The sequence below is a fragment of the Diceros bicornis genome, unplaced genomic scaffold (genome assembly GCF_020826845.1).
Source record: "Diceros bicornis minor isolate mBicDic1 unplaced genomic scaffold, mDicBic1.mat.cur scaffold_95_ctg1, whole genome shotgun sequence".
Classification (NCBI taxonomy): domain Eukaryota; kingdom Metazoa; phylum Chordata; class Mammalia; order Perissodactyla; family Rhinocerotidae; genus Diceros; species Diceros bicornis.
In genome coordinates this window covers 1058184-1079430 of record NW_026691844.1, presented here as the reverse complement: position 1 = coordinate 1079430, position 21247 = coordinate 1058184, and the positions used below count along the sequence as shown (strand labels likewise).

General features: G+C 43.5%; 2 long non-coding RNA genes across 2 annotated transcripts; both read right to left on the bottom strand.

Moving 5' to 3' along the window:
• Positions 1–3918: 3918 nt before the first annotated feature.
• On the bottom strand, positions 3919–8305 carry LOC131403903 (uncharacterized). The gene is made up of 3 exons (XR_009219633.1): positions 8110–8305; positions 5592–5627; positions 3919–4074 (listed from the first exon to the last, which is right to left on the bottom strand). It is a non-coding gene; the product is annotated as an uncharacterized LOC131403903 (long non-coding RNA).
• A 761-nt stretch (positions 8306–9066) lies between these two features.
• Positions 9067–14721, bottom strand: LOC131403915 (uncharacterized). Its single transcript, XR_009219640.1, has 5 exons — positions 14668–14721; positions 13902–14112; positions 12571–12710; positions 11202–11305; positions 9067–9146 (listed from the first exon to the last, which is right to left on the bottom strand). It is a non-coding gene; the product is annotated as an uncharacterized LOC131403915 (long non-coding RNA).
• Between the last annotated feature and the right edge of the window lie 6526 nt (positions 14722–21247).

The following is a 21247-nucleotide window of genomic DNA, read 5'->3' as shown; positions in this document are numbered from 1 at the left end:
TCCAAGACCATTATCACAGAACAAAAGTTTAGTAAATTAAACCAAATTCATAACTCTGGGCACAGAGGATTGAATTTGAGCTGGACTTTCTTATGATGGCCGGGGGGAGAATGGGTCATCACAGTTGGCAAGCCTATGGGATCTCTCTAAATTTGTAAATTCCCACTCAAAAGTGTTCTTCCCTGCCTAGAAACACATTCATCCCCTTCTCCTTTACCTATTTGCTTAATATTCATTTTCTAGGATTAACCTACAATGTAATATCCTGCGGGAAGACTTCTCTTATTTCCGCCTGCAAGTATGAGTTTTTTCACATCAATTAATTGATAATTTTCAATTCTCTATTCTTGTTATTGCCAGCTACAACATAAACTCCAGGAGGGTAGGACACACAGCACCCAGTGGGCTTGGGGGGAGGGTGCATGTCCCCCTTCTTGTACCTCTAGCCAGACAACCTCTTAGAGGTGTGCTGTCTGATATGGAGCAGCAACAAGTCTCTTTTTGAATTAAAATTAATTTTAGTTAAATAAAATAAAAATTCTGGTACCTCAGTAATATTAAAACTCAGTAACAATAAAGACCAGTCCCAATACCGTCCTTCGAGCACTCAACAGCAATATGTGGCTATGCACTGGACAGCACAGATATAGAACATTCCACCACTGCAGAAAGTTCTAGCACATTGGTGCTCATCTAGAGCGGGACTTGGCAAACTATAGCCTGTGGATCAGTAACCACATGACCCCCAAACCTGTAAGTCTGTTTCACACACAGCTGGAGGCCCTCACTGACCATCTGGCCCAGTGGTTTTCAGTGCAGAGATGAGGAAACAAAAGTCCAGAGAAGGGAGGTGACTACTATGAGGTCACAGAGCTGTCTAGGAGAAAGTGAGGGCCTCCTATATTACACTGGTGTCCTTTTCTCTCTCTCAACGGTGGGTAAAGACTGGGGGACTATGCCACCTCCTGCCAGCCTGAGAAGGTTCAATGCTCTCTCAGCCCCAGGCATCCAGAGTCCCCAGAAAGGCCTCACTTCCTTTCCCAATGACCAGGGAGCCTTACCATCCCCAAGGACACTCTTCCTGTCCAGGGTCAAGTTCTGCAGCTGGGTACCATTCTGGCTCAGCTGCAGGAATTCCTCATAGATGGCAACTCTGTCCAGTCTCTGTGCCAAGGCGACAAGGTACACAGGGAGTCCACTCCAGTGTGGTTACTGTGGGGGACAGACCTGGAAGGACACAAGGGATGAACAAGGGTGTCTGGAATTCTACCCTGAATCTAGATTCCCTGCTTCTGGGTCCTGTTCAAGAGAACTTTCTGCAATAATGTAAACATTTGCCTGCACTACCAAATACACTCATTATTAGCCCCATGTTGTTATTGAGCACTTAAAATGTGGCTAGTGTGTGTGAGTGAGGAACTGAATTTCCCATGTAATTTCATTTCAAGTAATTAATTTATAAATAAATAACCACAGGGAGAACATTTTTGAAACTTTGGAGTAAGGACTTCTGCAAATGCATAAAAACAATGAGAACACTGGTAAAAATGGTCGAAATCAACTTTTCAGAAGTCTAGAAATTAATCAAAGGCTTGTAAGACTCTGAGGAGGGTTTAGTGAAGACACATGGTGGAATCTTGATAAAGGGAGCAAACTTCGTGGCACTATAACTTGCACTATTCCCATCCTGCTCTCACAATATCCTCCATAACTTTGAAAACCGTCAGTCTCAGAACCATGGTGGCTGAGACAACCCGCAGCACAGCAGCCATAATGGGTGTGGAGCTCTGAAAAGACCTCTCCCCACCCAACTGCAACTAGCTGACCTGCCTGGCAGCTCCCCGAAAACGCCCCATGTTCAGGGCTTGTTGTTACTAGACTCAGAGCTTGCCCAGGGAGGAAAGTCTGTCCCCAGGGCACTTGCTAAAAACAATCAGGGCTAATTGTTTTCTATTGTAGTTGCCTGAGGGAGTGACACCAGGAGAGGCAGGCAAGAGGTGAGCCAAAAACTTAGAAGAAAAATTGGGGGAATGAGATGTCCACAGGGGGCTTTGAAAATCTCCAGGGTATTTGCGGGCATCTAGAAGGCCACAAGGGCTCAGGGATGTGGCATGCCCAGGACAGACTTGAGAACGTCTGAATCTCTCACCTCTAGTTGGAGCGGTGGCTTAATATCTGAAAACTTGATTATGTAATACACCATATTAATAGAATAACGGCCAATACCACGTAATCTCGACCATATACATAGAAAAGAATTTCACAAAATACAACACCCTTCATGTCTAAAAAAGAAAACACTCAACAAATTAGGAATAGAAAAAAACTTTCTCAACCTATAAATAGCGTCAATGAAAAACCCACAGCTAACACCATATGCAATGCGGAAAGACTGAAAATTTCCCCCTAAGACCAGGGACAAGACCATGATGTCTTCCCTCATCTGATATGTTAATCACAGGTACTAGAGTTTCTAATGAGGGCAATTAGGCAAGAAAAAGGAATAAAAGAAACCCAGATTGGAAGGGAAATGGTAAAACTATTTGTTTTGCAGAGGTGAAAATATTGTATATAGAAAAACCTAAAAAATACAGCCCCCCCCCACACACACACACAATATGTGAATCGTATCCCAAGAGGTGTATAAAAAATTTAAATTGCCCCATGTGGTTAGTGGCTCCACTATTGGAGAGCACAGTTAGACTGATGATATTTGTTGAAAGTCTCCAAAAGAGGAGGAGGAGGAGGATGCTGGAGGTTGGTGGCCCCAAATGTTAATGCTTTTCTCAACCCCCGAAAACCTATGGAAGGAGATGGTAGGATTAGCTGACAGGGATGTGGGGGAGAATGGGCACCATGTCAGTGACTTCCAGATCAAGGATGTGTCACGGGAGCTCAGAGCCATCAGCCACCAGCTCAGCCAATGCTTCCAATCTCCTCAACCTACATCAAGTCGGTGACCAGGCAGGAGTGGAATATGTCTCACAGCTGGCTGCCTCTGTAGAGCTTGGTGACCTAGAACAAACGCGAGGGAGAATGGGAGAGATGGAGGTCTCCTGGAGACGCAGGGGGCCACTGGAGCCGGTGAAAGATCACAGACCTTGGGGCAAGGGAGACCTGACTTCAAATCCTGGCTCTGCCCCTAACTCATTGTGTGACCTTAGGCACAATACTCCCTTTTCTGAGTTTCAGTTTACCCATGTGAGAAATGGGGAAGGCAGCTAGGACATCACCTCTGGAAACTGAGAGAACCCAGACACGCAGGGAAAGTGAAGGACTGAAACAACCATGTAACAGATGTAAGTCAGACGGAGGAATGAGGGTGCCTTCAGGGCAAGGAGAGATGGGACAGGGGAGAACCCACCTGGTCCTGGGTGTCCCTCAGCAGGGCGGTGTACTCCGAGGATGTGGGCTCCGGGTTGCTGAGGTTCCAGCTGATGCTGGGGAAATGCAGCTGGTGTTCTCTCTGCATGCATAAACTCCAGGGTGCAGAGCCTGGAGCCACCGAGAGGAAGAGCAGACACGTGGAGACTGTCAGCTCCCAGCAGAGAGGCATGGTGGCCCATGGGGTCACGGCGGTGGGTGCAGACAGCGTCCACTCAGGTGGCTCCCCCATCCTTCTCAGGCCTGGGGAGAGAGGTACGTGGGGAATCTAGAGAGAGGTCCTGAAACCTCTGGAGTGGGGGCCAGAACAGGAAGGAGGAAATGGGAGGACAGTGGGGAGACTGAGAGAGGGGTGGTCACAAAAGTGGTCATTAGGGGCAAATGCTCAGGGGAGGGTCTTACCTGAGGGAGACCGGTCTGAAACGTGTAGAAGGGGCCCCGGCTGCTCTCCTTGAACAAGGATCCAGCTGGGGAGGAAGGAGGAGGAGGAGGAGCAGGAGGGACAGGGGTTGGGGGAGGGGCTGGGTGGGATTTAACCCAACAGGAGCTGCTGGGACCAGGGTCTCCCCAGGCTCTGCAGGACCCTCTCAGTGGAGTTGAACGTGGCTGAGCTATTGCTCCTGTCTGATGAATACTGGAGGGTGGAGATGGGGAAGGTGACTGTGAGGGTCTTCAGGTTGTGCCCCAAAGCTGCAAGACGAGAGGGAGAGCGATGGCCATCACTGAGAGCTGGCCTGAGACCAGACCAGAGTCCTGCACTCATTATCATCTGTCGTCTTCTCTCCCAGGGGCACCACCACCCACCCGTGTGGTCACCCAAGTCAGAACCAGCATATCTGCTCAGCTCCTCCTCCCTCCCAGTAACACCCATTCACCTTGAACACTGGTCCTCACATACACTCCATCCCTGTCCCAGCTCAGGTCTTAACTTCCTTCACCCGGACCAACACCCCAGCAGGCTCACTGGATGCTCTGTCTAAAGGATGTTCTACATGGACCACTAGAAGAATCTTTCCGAAATGAATACCTCACTAGGGCCACCACTGCTCTAGTACCACCCATGGCTCCCTATGGCCTTCAGTGTTTAGTTCAACCTTCTTGACCTGGCACTCAAGGCTCTACTCAATCTGGCTCCTGCTGACCTTTCAGTCTCATTTTATCCACGTACTGCGGGTTAAACTTTATGCTTCACGCAACCCAAATTCGTTTCAATTCTCCCCATATGGCATATTGTTTCTGGCTGGAGCCTTTGCTCACGGAATCCCCTCTGCCAGGAAAACTCTTCATCCTCTACCTGCCTGGGTCTCTCCTGCTCATTCTTGAAGACTCTATTCAGGTGAAACTTTCTCTAGCAAGCTCTTCCTCTGCAAACTATGCCAGGTGCCTCTTCCCGAAACCTCCCACACAGTGTTATATTGGTGTGTTAATTTCACAAGGCTAGGGGCTCTCTGAGGGTTGGCCTCAGACTGAATCATTGGTATAATCTTTGTGATCAGCACCATTTCCTCAAAACCAGAATCTCACACTGTGGCTGCCCAGCTCCTGGATCACAACTGGCTGGTGGAGGTGTGGGGCCGGAGAGCTTCTCTTGGGAAGGAAAAGGGGCCCCCAGACACCTGTGGTGGCTTCTGGTGGCACAGGTGATGATGAAGTATGCAGGGACGTGGTGGCCGGCTCGGGAGCTGTGGCGAGGGCTGTCTCAGGGAGGCACAGAGTGGGAGGAGCCTCCAGGCTCACCCGGGCTCCAGCAGTGGCTTTCCCAGGACCACCATTCACAGGTGAAGCATAAATGAGAGTGAGGGGAGGGGTGACTGTGTGAGTAGAGGGATGAGCAAGCCTGTGGATGAGAGGAGCCCAAGAGAGTGAGATAGGTGAACAAGAGAGACTGAACTCGGAGGAGAGACAGATGGACGGGCAGAACACTGGACAGATGGATGGGACACCTGGAAAAGGAGGACCAAGGGCAAGGCTTTAGGAGAATTAAAGTGAAAACCACATGGGGTCAGAATGTGGTGGAGAATATGTCTGTCACTAAGGCTTTCTCACCCTGGGCTGGAACTCTCCACCAGAACACGGGAGAGAGAGAAGGGATGAGTTAGGGCCCTTCCAGGTCCTTCTCTCACCAAGGACAGCGGGTGCAGGAGAACCACTGCTCCCCAACCCCAAATGGGGATGGAACCCAGGAGATGAGGGCCAGGAATACTCACTGGTAGTAGTCAGGGCCACAGCTCCATAGGTGTCAGCTGTGGAGAGAAGGTGAGAGGAGCTGAGCAAGAGTTGGGGTGAACATAAAGGATTAAGGGAGAGGGAGGATGTAGGGAGCTTTGTGGGGAAAGCAGGGGGGAAAGCAGAGGGGAAGAGGGGAGGGGTGTTCAGGGGGGATGAAACGAGATGGAAGGTGGCTGGCCCCAGTCATCACCCCAGAAGACTGCACCCCGACCACAAGGAGACAGAGATGGATCACAGCTCACTTTAGAGCAATGGAGGCAACACAGAACTATGATAGGGACAGAGAGCACGGCTGTAGCCCAGCCCCTCAACACTGACGTAGAGGCTGTCCCCATCCAGGGTGAAGGAGCCCAGGTGGGTGACGCCCTGGCTCTCATGGCTCAGCTCCCAGTAGAGTTGCTCTCTGTCCAGCCAAGGACGTGCGGGGGTCAGAGTGGAAGGTACAGATGATGTCCACCCCACTGGCTGCCCACCCTTCTCAAGCCTGAGGGAGGAAGAACATGGGGACGTGGAATATTGAGCAGGGGTCCTTCTGAGGGTGGAAAGCGAGAGAGTGGAGGGGGAGGAGGCTGAGGGAGAGGCTGAAGGGGCTGCCCTGATGCCTGGAGGGGCTCTCCTCGGTGTCTCCCGTCTGAGACAACCCCCTCACAAGTAAGGCCTGACTTCCTTTAAGATGTGGAGGGAGGCCTGTGAGTGGCTAAGTGGGGTGAACACACAGACCTGGGTGAGGGGGCGCCTGCAGGTCTGCACGGACAGCAGCGAGGAGCACAGTCAGTGCCCTGTGCCATCTGACACATCCAGGCAAGAAAGTACCGTTACCTTCTCGCGGTTCTACACTCCAAGGTCTTCTCTTTCTACTTCTTTCCTACTCCACAGCCATCATCCAGGCCTAGGGAACAATCACCTTATTCGTAACCTTCTTCCCAACACCTCCTATCTGCCTCTTAAGTCTACATTCTTAACCATGAAGTCCATTTTAACCCACGTGCTTAGACCAAACGCCAATCACATCACCCATCTGCTCGCACCTCTCCAGTGTCTTCCCACTGGTCTTAGAACAGAGTCCAAAGTCACGCCTGACCTGGTCCAGCCTGTTCCCCTCGCTGGTCTGGCTCACACCCCTCCCCCTGTGTTGACTCGGCTCAGCCATCCCTCTTTCAGGTCATGGACACACCAGGCTCTCTGCTTCAGGTGTGTCCTCATGCGGGTCCCTCTGCCTGAAACGCTCTCTTGAACACACTCCCACACCCTCACTCCAGTCTAACCCTCCAACCACCTAAATCCAGTCCCAACTCCAGCTCTCAAGCTAAATATCAGTCCTTCTCAAGAGCGCTTCCCTGCCCCCTCCGGTTTAGTCCCCTTGTGCCAAACTCCCACATCACTCTCATCATTAACTGTCTAAAATCCAAATTCCCTAACAGAATATAAATCCCATGGAAGTGGGACAAGGTCTGTTTGGTTCTCCAGGTCCCCACGCATCTGGCCCAGGGCCTGGCTCATCAGATGAGGAACCATCCTGGTTTGAACGCTAAATGTCCTGTGTCCTGGAAAACCCCTCTGTTCTGAATAAATGAGGATGGTGGGTCACCATAAATTGTGCACTCAAAGAATATCTACTGCATGACAAGCACACATTCCCTCAAGAACGTCCCAGGAATGCTAGAATGAAAAAGGCACACAGACATACACACACAATTAGGAGAGGCCAACAATTATATATAAAATTACTTAACAAGATTGTCTTCAACGTGAATCACCAGACTGTTATTTCAGAAAGGATTCAAGAAGCAAAGTTAATTCCCTTTAGAATGTGAGGTGGAGAGGACAATCTTTTTGGAGACTAGTGCCCTACCCTTCTATCTAAAAGGTGTTGCTTAATATTCCTCCAAATGATTTGAAATCTCATAAACAACAACAATATGCTGAAAATAAATCCGGCTGCTGGTCAATTTAACTTTACATTTCTGTTACTAACATAAAGAAGTTCAAATCATATTTTTCTCCAGGTGTCTGTAAGATTTTGAATCTTTGTGGAGCATTTATAGGTCTTTAGAAGTCAAATTGAATAGGCCTGAGGAATGTTGCTGAGCATCCCTGCTAATATTTAATGAGATGTCTTGTAATACTACATATACACGTAAAACATTTATATATTTATATTTATAGATGAAATCCTGACTTTTGAGAACTCGGAATGCAGGTAAGTCTATATTTCTTTACTGTTACACATATTTACACTTATTTACATATATTTGTTTAATGTGTTTTTCTTTGCAAATAACTGTATTTTCTGAATTATTTACACACAGAGCCTCACACACCTTACCATCTTTCCCTTGAATATAATCCATCAAACATAAATAATTTTTCTCATGATACCCTCACTCTCAGTGAGTCCTTGTGCTGACAACCTGAGCCCAGGAAAGCCCACTGGCAGGTCTTCTGCACAGCGGAGGCTGCTGGCACCTGTTGGTACCAGGTCCACAGGGTACTCACCTGGTCACACAGAAATCCACGGATCAGCGAGGACAGGTGGACCCTGAGCCTGGTTCCAACTCAAACTTGAGCCCCACAGACACTTTTCTTTTCTAACGGAAAAAAAAAGCAAAGATTGCTTTTGAGGCCTTTTACAGGGAGTAATACAGGTGATGGAAGGAAAGCCCACCCCACTTACTTTTCTTTTTCGTATTTACTGATTTAACTGTAACTGTTGGCTGAGACTGGATTTTCCCGATTCCTGTCCAGCCACCTGCTCCCCAAGATGAGAGAAGCAGCTCCGTGCTGTGTGCACTTGAGTCGCTCAACTCACTTTGGTGACTCCGGACCCTTTAAACAAGCTTGTCATTTATGACCCCTGTAAGTGGCTTGCTGACTGGTAAACAATTCCCACACTTCATTCAGGGCTCGGGAGATTTTCAGGCCCTGGAGCAGGTTTCCCAACCTCGGCACCACTGACATCTGGGGCCGGATGATTCTCTGTCGGGCCGTCCTGGGCCCTGGAGGACGCTGAGCAGCATCCCTGCCTCCCCCTCTAGATGCCAGGAACGCCCCCATTAGTAACAACCCAAACACGGCCTCCAGACGCGGATAAGCCCCCTGGGGACAAAATCACACGGAGGACGGTGACGGGGACTCTGAGGAGGGGCCGGCGGCGCCCGGAGCCGGGAGGAACAGCAGCCTCGGGCGCCCTGAACGAACAGCCCGGGGGAACCGGGGCTCCGGGGGGACGGAGGGACGCCGGGCCGTGACGGGGCTGCCCGCCGCCCAGGCCCCTCCCTGGACCAAGACCGGAGCCGGGACCGCCCGCTGCTCACCGAGCTCCGCCCCTGAGGCCGAAGGTCCACGGGAATGCGGTCCGCGCCGAGAAGACTGGACACACCGCGCAGACCTCCCGCTCCATCCACGGCGCCGCCCGCGCTTCCGCTTCCGGTCTCGGGCGGGCGTTCTGGGAGGACGGACGTTTGGGGGCTCCGGGTTGAGGCGGCGGGCGGGGCGGGGCCGCGCACCCCAGCCTCGGGGGAGGTCTCCAGTGTCTAGAGTGAGTGCGAAGCTGGGCCGCGGGCTGGGTCAGCACCAGGGACAGGGACGAAATCTAGGGGCGCGAACCAGTTCTAGGGGCGGGCTGTGGGCGGGGACAAGGGTGTGATTGACACCAGGCCCGGGGGTCGGGGGGACAAGGGTGCGGGCGGGGCAATGAGCCGGGACCAGGCTGCGGGCGGAACCAGGCCAGGAGGTTGTCCGCGGAGACCAGTTCCAGGGGCGGGAAGAGGCGGGGGTGGGGCTGGAATAAGTCTGGCCGACTTCACAGTGGGAGGAAATCAGCTCCAGGGGCGGGGCTGGAGGCGATGCTTTCCGTGCACCCCTAGACTGTACAGGTAGCTGGATGTTGAATAGCTTTTCTTCATTCCTTTCCCTAAACCTGGAGTCATTCTATCTCTGGCCTTTTTATAAATAGTGATATTTATGACAACATTCATCAAGTAAATAACAAATGGAATGAAACCTATTTCCTTCTCCATCTTTATAATGCCAACAATTGTGCTTTTATTTTTTCTGGCGCAAAGAATCATCGTAGTAAATTACTCTGGTCTTTTTTATGGGATATAATAAATATTTTTTAAAAGACACTTTTAGATTTTTTTCTTTTTAATTTATAGCCAGATGCATTCTACCAACAAACATAATTTGTAAACATGCTCTCTCCTCCAGCCCATTATTATTTCTGTAATATGTTATTTCATGAATTATCTTACTGGACAGAACATTTAGCAATGTAGAGATAACTTTGGTAATAAATATATATGAATTGTTTGCTGTTTTGTTTGGTAAGACTGGAATATTGTACTTTAAATATGATAGGATTTTTTTTCATTATTTACCTATTCCATCATCATCCATGATCAGTCTTTTATCATCTCATTCCAGTCATATTAGTCATATTCTGAATGTCTGAATATGCCACATGAAAACATTTTAAAAACACTTTATTGAGGTATGACTGACATACAAAAAGCTGTACATATTTAATGTATACAACTTAATGTGTTTGGAGATAATATACACCCGTGAAACTATCACTACTCAAGTCCTTAACATATTCATCACCCCCAAATGTTTCCTCCTGTCCTCTTTATTTTTTTTATTTAACTTCCTTTTTTAAAATACTTTTTTTCTTTTGAGGTAGGAATACTTAACATAAATCTACCCTCCTAGTAAATTTTTAAGTCTACAATACAGTATTGTGAACTATCGGCCCATGTTGGATGGTAGGTCTCCAGAACTTATTAATCTTACATAACTTTTGTTGCTCAAACATCTATTGCCAAGAGGCCCTCTTCATCTTTAACTGAAAAATCCCCCCATATTTTTAAAAGCTCAACTCAAACATAAGCTTTCCATGAAGAATTATCTGATTTATCCAAGTAACACTATCTACTCTTGTTGACTCTGCTAACCTCTAACTACCTTTATTTTGGCACTTTTCAAATTGCCCTGCTATTCTTTTTTCACATGTACCTCACTATGATTTCTTGGAAAGCAGGGCCTTTATCTTATCAAGTTTGCATGCTCAGTTCATTGTTTATGTCTTCTACTAGAGTAATAATAATATAATATATCCATTCATTTATTGAATCTTTAGTTCCGGTTTTTGCACACCTACTATGTGTAAGGCATAGTGCTCGTCACCTTGGGTGTAAAGATATGAATAGGAGGCATGTGCTAAAGACACCCACACTTACTTCCATTGTAATTCCATGTGTGTTATTCTGTGATCAAGATGAGTATATGGTGCTATGGAATCTCTAAGTGTTTGCCTAACACAACATGTGGTTTAAGGGTTGTATTCCCTTGAGAAGAGCTGCTTCAGCAGAACCTAACAATGTGAGTATAAGGAAGCCAGATCAAGTTAACTCCTAACATGGAAACAATGTATTGATTTCCTAAATGAATGTATTGAATGAGTGAATGAAATAATAGAAAATAATGAAGAAATGTGATGCTATTGGTTACTCTCAGATACTTTACATTTTATTTGGAGACAAAGAAGAGGTAAGAGAAAGTGATTGTGTAATTTTGTCAGTTCATACCTGTCTGATTACATATTTCTCTCTCGGGGCACAATACACAGACAAAGCAGCAGGTAGCTCTCTCTTCCTGAGGGATGTTCCTGAATCCTGGCTGACAGAACGTCCTACACTCAGAGTGGGGAGTTTGAAAGAAGAGAATTATTGATGATACTGAACAATACTATATAATTGGATAATATTTTTTTATTTAATAATATTGAATAATTGATAATATTGTTTAAATTATCTCAAAACTTATCTTAGAGATCACCTATAAGATTTGACATGATTGATGCACCCAGGGAAAGCAAAATAAAATCAAGGTCAATCTGCAGAAAAGAGTTCCCAACACGAAAATACGTACTGATTTAAAAAATTTTCCATCTCAATGACTAGGACACTTGTTTGTTTTATGGAATGGGGCATCTGGCAATAACAATTGTGACTCTGAATATGGTATTCCAGGATTACTTTTTTGAACTATAAGCAGATTTTACCTTAATATAAAATAATATTTTAATTCATACAATGCATTTATATGAGAATTGTTTGATTAGTACAAATTGTAATTATTGAATTTATTTAGTAATGTATTTAATGTCAGGTAGATTATACACCAAAGACACAGGGACAGGCTTGAATGATATAATATAGCATCTTGAGGGATGGCTTACAAGACTGAGTTCTAAAGGGAAATCTGAAGAAGAGGAAGAATGCAGTTCCTGGGGAGCCAAAAGAATCTTTTTTTCTGATGGTGAATTTTTCTACAAGAATGTATAAAGTTGGGATGAAGAGATGGAAATATAAGGAAAATTAATAAAATATTAAAATATTTAAAAAAACCCTCAATGTCAATTCTTTTGATTCTCGTTAAAGAGAATAAAATTTGTTTTCTGGAAGAAAAGCATATGGCCAAAGACAATTTGAATTGTATCTTTAAATCATCAAAAGTCTAGGTCATCAGCATCTGTTATATCTTCAGGGCACAATGCATGCAGAGCAATAAATTTGCAAGCACATGAGATTGACACTTTTTCAGCTTAAATGGGAATTCAATCAATTTTTTATCAGCTCATCCTATTAAATTGGTAGCCTCACTGTCCTGCTGTAATGCATAAAGCATTTCAAAATTCAGGAATATCTCCTTAATTGCAAGTGTCCTTTCAATATCTCTTGGACAGTAAGAAAAGTTATATCAACAAATGAGGATTTTGTTATGAGTTAAATGATTTCACCATTATTTTCATATATGCTCTCTATCTTGTGATGTAGATGATTAATCCAAGATCGACTTGTCTGCAACCTTTTTGAATCCCATGGCCCAGTCTATCAGCTCCTCATGTATGATGAAACCTTGACCACATGGTTCCTGGGGAACAAACTCCCTTACTTTCACCTGAAGTCCAAGACCTTTAGGAAAATCATATAGTTCAGAATTACATGCTGTGACACAGAGTTTCTTTTCTCATCCAGTGACACGTGAGCTCCAGTGCTTTTTTTAAATTGGGTGTTTCTTAGGAATGGGTGGAGCTAAAAGGGAGACATAATTGGGAAATGAAATGAGCATGGAAATTGAAGGCAGAAAACCCAGATTCGAACTGGTGGGGATACTGAGTTGCCCAGCAATTAGATTTTTTCCCCTCTATATTATTCATCCTCTGAATAAGTTCAATTTGGGGAGTGTTTACTATTCTGCACGCTTAAGGAAGCAGGCATTCTTGTCGGCCCTCAGAGAGCACATGGTGATGTTTAAACCATTCCTGAAGATTCCACGTCCAGGGAGTGCTGTGGGGCTAAACCTGAGCTGTACCTTGAACAAGGAGGTTTGCTTTAAGGGTGCTAGGGAGTTTCCTCGAGCTCAAGAAGAGACAAAGAAAGACAGCCTGCTTCTTCCTACCTTTGAACAAAATATTTTATTAAATGAGAGAGAAGAGATGAAAGCTCCTAGTACAGAATCTTCACGCATTAATTGATATAATTTCTATATAAATGTACAACTGATATTTGTATAATACATAACTATATATATGGTTGTATATATACACAAACAAATATATATTCACAACAAATGTGTGTATTTAGATCTGACATGACATTCACTTCCTCGTACCTGAAAGCAAGAGTTTCATGACACATTATTCATAGGTTTTGGATTTATAAAAGTCTAGGTTCATGTACAAATTCATCTAAGTAGAATTGATAAGGACTTGGGGAATTAAAATATATTTCATAGTATTGGGGTTCTGATCTGTAAAAAGGGGATCAAACTCCTTGCTTCCAAAAGTCATTTTAAATTTCAATGGGGAAATATTTATTTAGCTATCAGTAGCCTTTCTAGAAAAATGCAGGAAGTTTAAATAAATTGTCCTTTCCCCAGAAGCATTTAAGATATCAAGGGATAGGGCCAGAACTAGATTTTGGAAATCCCTGAATTTTTTAATTCCCTGGGATGAATTGTCATTGTTTTCTCTTGAGCACTTACCTCTCACAGTGAAAGTTTTTAATCAATTATTTCCAGTTAAAAGAGTTGACACTGTTGCTAATTAGACCCTACAATCACTAGAGGTTTACTTGCAACCTGTAAGAAAGAACAGTAATTCATTATGCACAAGTCACTGCTGATCTGTGACAATGTGACAATCACAATTCGATACCCAAATAAAATAACTCTCAGATCCTAAAACAACAATAATGAGAATCCTATTTAAGGGAGAATTTTACCTGCTAAGGGAGAAACATGAGCTGGCCTGCATCCATTATGGACCCCTGTTCTGCTTTTATAAGAAGTATTTCATGGAGGGCTCAGGCCACCACATCCACAGCATCATAGATGTAGTAGCCGGATCCAGACATAGTCGTGTCTAATTTTTCCTTTGGCAGAGACTCCAGGGAGGCATTGAATGGACACTCCAAAAATTTCCACATTCAGTTCCTGCAAATGAGCAGTTGAAAAGTTCAAGCCATCATTTGGTAAAGAAAAAGTCTTCTTGGTATTTAGAGGGGCTAACTGTCCATAGAGAGTGTTTAAAATCCAGATATCTCAAAGTTCTGGTGTGCAAAGGAAAGACTCCCATGGTAGGTATGGAAAAAGTGGTGACGTGGAATAAAAGAAGCATCCCACTGTGGTGTAGTGATCCACACCTTCTGAGTGGTTAAATAATGGTTTCCTGCAATGCTCACATTTATTAATCTACTTGTGTCACCATAAATGATAAACACGTTGGCTGATGAGTCTGTGCTTCTGGCTATGCATGTCCAATCTTTTGAAGTGTACGTCCTCTTGCTCACAGGTATCTTAGTCACAGGCAGGCACCGTTCCTAGTCATCTCTCTTCTAAGTTCCCAGAGGAATTGCTCACCTTTTGTATCAACTGATACTAAGATTCCTACCTAGGTCCAGCCAAAATGTGTCAACAATGAGACCATTCTGAAGACTAGAGATGTGTCCTTGTGAGCTATCTGATAGAGAGAGGAAAACTAGTCCTTACCTTTCAGTACAGGATCAAAATCTCCATAGGTTGTCTGAATCAAAAGAGAAAAAGCGTTCCATGTTGAGTTCTCTGGAAGAAAAATAAACAGAATTTCAACAAAATTCATATGATCAGCTAGCTAAACTTACATTCTTGGTGCTAACACTGTGAGTATGAAGCAATATTATCTGATGGTAGAAGTGATTGAGGGGAAGCTTGGCTTTGAAGCCAGACTGCCTGGGTTCAAATCCTGACTCTACTGTGACTAGCTTAACGCACTTGAGAAGGTTAAATAACCTCTATCCATCTTAGTTTCTATATCTCTAAAAAGTCCTATAATAACGTTACCTATTCATTGTCTTATATTAGGATTAAGTTTGTGACTATTTGTAAAGCATTTGAAGAGTGTAAAGTGGTTTTAAGTACATGTTTACATATAAAATTTTATTAACTATTTGATAAGTAACTAGGGTATGATTATTTCAGAATATCTAGCTTCCACTCCTTTGAGAGAATTTGGGCAACCACTCTTCCAGAAGCTCCTGTGGTCTGCTTTAGACAGTGACGCTAGCCTCTGGCTACTTCATCCCTCTCTCAGATTCACATACCAAAATAATGAATCCACCATTTCAAGAACTATCTGTGGTAGGTTTTTTCCTATTAGGGAGACATGCAAAACCACTTTCTTCTTTTCCACATGAGTGGCCACAGAATTCCACCAAGGAGGAAAACTTCAGTCCCTCCAGATCCATCCCTCCACCACGCTCATACCTGTGGTATTTTGTAGAGCTCCAACAGTGTCCCAATATGGGCAGAGAATGCTGGTGTGGTTCCTGCAGTGACAGCCACATTCTTGTTCTGTGCCTGGCAGGTGTAATTAGGGATCATCTGACCCCATCCCGATAACCACCTCAGGGTGCTCACCAAGGTGCTGACATCACTGTGGAAGGAATTGTAGACATGGAAACCCAGAGACAGGGTGGGGAGCAGCTGGGGGCTCCTGTTGATCTCCTCGATGGCAAAAACAAAGACCAGGACATAACGATAGTTTTTGAAGTTCAACCTGTACCAAGGCCATAGTATTAAAAATAAAGATCAAGTCATGCACTTCAGGCATAACTCATGTGGGAAAAAAAAAGAGTAAAGGGTGGCATTTTGACTTAAGCAACTTGTTCATTCCAGAGCAATGGCTGTCTCTTCATGACTTTGGAATCTGGAGCACACGCACAAGATGTTCCCAAAGCCTTGGAAGATCAAGCCCTACAACTCTGGACTCAAAAGAGATAGATCAATATCCTAAAATGAATTAGTGGAAAGAAGAGGCACAAAGGATGCTTAAGGGGAAAGAATCCATTTGCATGTTTGTTTACAAGTCAAACACTATTTCACACAGTGGCACCAACATGAGGTTGCTCATGGGCATGTGCAGGTATAGTGAGATGAAGCAAAAGTTTATAATCCATTAAAGAAACTAGGTAGGACAGGGAAGTGCATAAGAAAAACTTGAAGGAAGGGCAAGTCGAGGACAGAATGGTATCATCAAAACTTCTGCAATATACCTTTCTAAAACTGCCTGCCTCACAGACTTAGGAAACACATACTACCAGAAGCAGGGAAATTGCACCATAATAAATAAGGAGATAGTCTTAGGGAGAAAATAAAGAGGAAGAAGCAATTTATGACTCTATGTTTTTCTAAAAGAGTAAAAACAATTCAGAGTCCGAGGAGCAGTGTAAACTTGCAGCTTTTCATCTATTTCTTTACAGATTAGAAAACCATCATAAGCAGTGAGCTTTACAGCTTATCTTTGGGTTGATTCCTCTCTTACACATCTAACTTCAGTCCAATGTTAATTTTCAAACAATTTAATTGACAAGGTACAACATGCAATTCCAGAAGATTGCACAGCAGAACATAGGCTTTTGGTGCTCTAACATTAAAATATTATTTTCATTGGTGAATACAGCTTTAAAAACCAAAATGTTGGGATGCTGTAATTCTGAGTCACACAGAAACACTCAGATTGGATTACAAATAAGACTTGTATTCATTTCCTATTGCTACTCTGAGAAACTACCACAGATTTAGAGGCCTAAAATAACACAAAATTTATTATCTTATACTTTGGGAGGAGAGAAATCTAAAATGAGTCTCACTGGCTCAAATAAAGGTGTCAGCAGGAATGCATTCCTTCTGGAGGCTCTAGAGAAGAGTCCATTTCCTTGCATTTTCTAGCTTCTAGAGGCTGCTCACATTCCTAGGTAACAGCCTCATATCACTTCAATCTCTGTTTCCATTGTCATAACTCCTTCTCTGACTCTGACTCTTGACTTATTCTTTCACTTGTAAGGACCCTTGTGATTATATTGGACACATCCAGATAATTCAGGATTATCTCCTCATCTCAAGATCCTTGACTTCTTCACACTTGCAAAGTCTCCTTTCTGTGTGAGGTAACATATTCACAGATTCGAAGGATTAGGAATTGGTCACCTTTGGGGGCACGTTCCACCTACCACAGGACCCAACTACATGCTTTCCAATACTTGAAGCAAAACACAGAAGAGGTTAAAATAGGTAGAAATGATATTCCATTTAAATATGAACCAAAAGAAAGCATGGGTATCCTTGTTAATATCTGATAAAATCCGAGTTCAAAGCAAAAAGCATGTGAAATATCAAAGGAGCTGAACATATGTCATATGTGACATATGTGGTGACCATATGTGGTGAAAGGAAGAGAAGATTGAGTACTAACAGTCATTATATCTATCCCCCAAACTGAAAAAAAGCTATTATTTATAGACCCATGTGCATAAGTACATATATGAACAACCAGATTTGGAGATTTAACATATCCTCTTAGAAATGGTCAAATTAAAGACAAAAAAAATATGCAAAGTTATGGAAGACTTAAGCTTAACAGATATTTACATATAAATGTAAATAAGGCTGGTATATTATGAACCCCAAAGAATATACATACATTTGATCATACACTGGGCCATCAAGTAAGCCTTTGAACATTGAAATTATACACAATGCATTCTCTGACCACAGTATCATTAGGCTAGCAATTAATAAAAAGATCTAGAAAATTCCATTTTATATATATATGTATATATATGTTAAACACTTGATCTTTGATCCAGTACTAGGGATCAAATGTACAACACGACTATAGTTAACACCGCTGTATGATACATATGAATGTTAAGATACTAAATCCTGAGTTCTCATCAAGAGGAAAAAAATATTCTTTTCTTTTTTCGCTTTTTCTGTTTTATTATATTTATATGAGATGATAGATGCTAACTAAATTTATTGTGGTAATCATTTTACCAAATATATAAGTCAAACCATTATGCAGTACACCTTAAATTTATACAGTGATGAGCATCAATAATATCTCAATAAAACTGGAAAAAAAACACATCTTTTTCAGAGAATACACCAAATTATTTTAGACCATAAAGGATACTGAGTAAATGCATTTTGAAGAAAAATAAATATCATCTCAATAAGTAGTTCATTTTTGAATAATCTATACATTGTGATGAGACTTTCTCTTAGTACTAACTTCTAGCCAAGGTATGGTTTGCCCAAAGATTCCCTCCCCTCCCACAATATGGGTCAGGAGCAGGGTGGCTTGTGGATCACTGCAGTAGGATCTTGGTGTTTTTTCCCTACAATTTGCATCCTTTAGGCTTTCAGAAAATAATCACTAATGGAGATTATTCCAAGGCAGGGGAAAATAAAAGATGCTTATTTCTGTCTTCTGTTTGGAAGGAAAATATTCCAGAAGGGAAAAAGAAAGGAAGCCACAAATAATTATTGAAGGAAAAGAAAGGAGCCGATGATTCATAGTTTACGGGAGAATCTCAACACAGTTTTTATATTCAACTTTCATAACTGTCAGAGGGATTCACACACACACAGGAACTTACACGCAAAATGTGACATCTTTGCTTGGACAAGTCACAAAGAAATTTCCATTGCATTTCTGAATCCTGGGTCAACGTATAGAAGGGGGAAAACCCACTGACCACTAAGTTCCCTTCCTTGTAGACACTGGGCCTTATGTAATCAAAGCCGCTCGAATAACTCATCAGGCACATGGAATGTGGAAATTTCCCAAGGAGGGGCAGAAGAAGCAGAAAGAACATCTCAGCTGACTCAACAGTTTGAGGCAAGGCCTCTAGTCAGTGGTGATTGAGGGAGCAGAGATGGAAAGAGACCTGCAGTGTAGCCTTCTGCAGGGAAATTTTACTCCTGTGCATGGTACACGTGTCTAAAAGTGCTCTGCCATTCAACACCATGGAAAGAAGATTTGTTATTAATCAGAACTAGGGCATTTTCAAGAGCAATATATACTGGCTCAGATTTTCCCTCAATGTCACTGTGGTTCAGAGTTGCTTCCGGTACCCTCTTTCTGTCACTCCCCCAGTCCAGGCCTAACTGCTCACTGCTCTCAGTAAGGAGCTCTGGGGTCCTCCCTGCCCTGGGGCTCTGCACCTGGGCATGCTGTGCCCTGGTAAAGACAAAGGTGAAAAATACGTTTGGGCAACATCTTCCACTGAAGGTGCCAGAGATTTCATCAGGGATGGGGGTCAGCAAGGCTCTGGGAACTACCCCATCCTGAGATTGGATTTTTTCTTTTCTAGGCAAACATTCTGTTTCTTGCAATTGACTGAGTGGTGTTGCATCCATCAAAACACAACATCAGAAAGGGCTGGTATTGCAATCGGCAAAAACAGCCCAGCATGATTCCTGTGATACCCAAGGATGAGGTCATTGACCATGCCTTGGGTAAGCCTCAATGGTACTTTACAGCCTATATCGCCAACCTCACCCTTAGGTCTATTTGACCAATGTCTGAAGAACTGGTCTCATGCACAGTTCAGGAAATGGATATCCATTATCCAGTTCATATCAGTTTCCCATGAAATGAAGTCTAAATTCACATATATTTACACCTAACCTCTTCCTTAGACCTATGTCCTGTGCTAGGACTCCAGCACTTAGTTACTACATATTCCAGTACATTCCATTTAAAGTCTGTCTCTCCTAAACCCAAAGTCTCTCTCAACAACTCTTTTGCCATTTCTCTGCTAATCTTCAAGGCAAACATTTGCAAGGGTTGTTAGTATTCAAATATTCCTCTTCCTCAATTCCCATTCTTTTCAACCCACTTCAATCAGGTCTGTCCAAGTACGTCACTCAATCTGTTCTCGTCAAGAACATCGGCAGCTTCTACGAGGCCCAATCCAGTGGTCATTCTTTACTCTTTTTTTACTTCAGCACGCAGCATCATTTGACCCGGCTGACTGCTCTATCCTTAGGACACTACTTTCTCATGAACTCAAGCTAATTTTGTTTTTGAATATAGTATTACATTCAGATTATTTTCTCGAACTTATCTTGTGATAGAGGTGTACTGAAGTCTTCTACTACGGTTATAGAGAAACAGATTCTTATTTGTTATTCTGTCATTTTTTCGTTATATATTTGGGTGTAACGTAAATAAGTACATACAGGATTAGGTCTTTTCTTGTGAATTGTTCCTTTTCATGAAGGGGTCTTATTTTTTCATAGCGAAGTATTTCACTACATTAATAAATGATCAAACATTTCTTCTGATAGACCAGGCACTTTTCTAAACGCCTTATGAATATTAACTTACAGAGTACTAAATATAAACATAAGAAGTGTGCAGTAGTATCATTCCCACTTCAGATGTGAGAAAACTGGCATGTTACTTGCCTGAGCTCTTTGGCTAGAAAATGGTAGAGCCTGAATTTGAGCTCAGACAGTAGACACTCTTAACCACCAGCATATTCCTTGAGTACATTCTATATGCCAAGCACTTTTGGAGACACTGGTGTCTGTAGCAATGAATGAAACTCCACTTTTGCTATTGAAGCACTTAGGTTCTAATAGGGGAAGGACAGACTATAGAAAAATCAAGAAAACATGTTATTATAAGTGTCATGTAGAAAATGTAGAAAGCATTTTAAGACAGTTGAGAGGGATTGAGATCTTGCTAATTTACATAGAATAGAAAGGGATAAACTCTTAGTTAAGGAGCACTTGAACAGATAGCATAACAAGTTGGGACAGTGAGTCATACGAATTTGTGTGACTAAAGCAATATACTCATGCAAAGGTCTGGAAGACAGAGGCTAGTGTGACTGGAGTAGATCAAGTTGGGGACACTGAGGGAGTGGTAGAAGGTGATGTGGTCAGAGACTTGGTCGGTCCTGATGTTGTTGGGTGTTATGGTTCACTATTAGGTCTTTTCCTTATGCTATCAATGAGTTGGCTATCAATATCAGTTGGAGTCTCAGCAGCAAACAGAGGACACACTGAGACTAGGATGATTCAAGTAGAGTTTTCATAAAGGGGCTTCTCGGAGTTGTGGACAGCATGTAAGAACACCACAAAAGGTGGTTGGTACCCAGTGAGATGGTAAGTGCAGGGCTCTACTAACATCCCTAAGTCTGAAGGAGTAAGGATAGTGAAAAATTATCGAATTCTAGAAACAAGAGATGAGGGAAATGCATTCCAGGAGCTGAAAGGAGGTCAGGGGTAGCATCCA